Source organism: Trichinella spiralis (assembly GCF_000181795.1).
Source record: "Trichinella spiralis strain ISS 195 chromosome Unknown Scfld2, whole genome shotgun sequence".
Taxonomy (NCBI): Eukaryota; Metazoa; Nematoda; class Enoplea; order Trichinellida; family Trichinellidae; genus Trichinella; species Trichinella spiralis.
In genome coordinates this window covers 5,813,584-5,814,902 of record NW_003526941.1, presented here as the reverse complement: position 1 = coordinate 5,814,902, position 1,319 = coordinate 5,813,584, and positions in this window count along the sequence as shown.

Below are 1,319 nucleotides of genomic sequence, written 5' to 3'. Positions count from 1 at the left end.
GGAGGGGTTGAATTTTGGGTATAGGATACGGTTCTTTGCCATTATCGGGGAGAAATTGGATGGAAGTGCGAAGTCCTGTGCAATATTTCTTTGTTTTGGGCAAGTCGATTTTTCTTCATTTTCCGTCCATTTGGAATCAATTTATAGAAATTGTATCAGGACGGTTAGAAATGACCATAAAATCTTCCACTTATTAGTTTCCTATTAGTTTATTTCATTTATTCGATCAGTAGAATTGAATTTCTCCAGCTGTAGCTGTCAACATTTATTAATACCTGAGTTTCTATCGTATGACTTGAATATGTTTGATTTCAAGACATAACAATCATTTCATTGATTTCTATGCTGTTCATGATTTTAATTATTCATTGAGATTCTCAACGATACCAAGAATAAAACGGTTTCAATCAGTTTTCGCTCAGCACATTACACTCAATTGATGCTTATGCAAATGAATTTGAATGTTGTTTTTTGTCAAAATGATTGATTACAAATGGTGAAAATAAAATAAAATAACAATCTATAACAAAATAATTCACCCATGCATGGCATTCATTCTAATCTTTCAAGATATATGCATATAACCTCAGCAGAACAAAAGGCCTGCCCCTAGGGAAAACAAATGTATTATTGAATTCTTTCTTCATATATGGGAACAGTATTGTACAATTATTTATTACAGAAACTAACAATAATACTCAATTGATTATCTAATGAGATATTTAACAAAATTGCTTGTTAGGAGAGGTGTCATTTACAGAGGGTAATAATGCATGATTCCATAAGAACTGTAAATAAAAGGTTTTATTGTGAATTATTCTTATTTCTGTATCATATTTAATTAATTAAATTGCGTAAATAAAAATTTAGATTTCAAGGGGTTTCTGTATTACAAAAGTGAAATTCAGGCACAAATGTAATTGGAATCAGCAACTTTTGCTCACGGGTATTTGCTCAAATTCTTGTATAAATGCTAATGAAATGTAATTATGAGATGTATTATCAAGCTCGCAGGTTTTGTTTCTATCTCTCACGTCCCCACTAAAATTGCATTATCGTACAACTTATTTGCAATATCTCGGCAAATACGCGTTTGTACGACGTGCGATCAGGTTTGTAATGATTAATTTAATTTATTTGATCAATTGAGATGACGTTTGCAACAACCTAAAATTTACGACTTTTCAGAAAGCAGTTCTCTCGCTTTCGCTGATTGTCGCGAATTTTCCGAAGATATGCTTTCTCTTCAAAAATTCCGCTGTATTTTAGATGCATTGCTACAGCTGATAAACTAAAACCGATCAGGAAAGATGCATGGG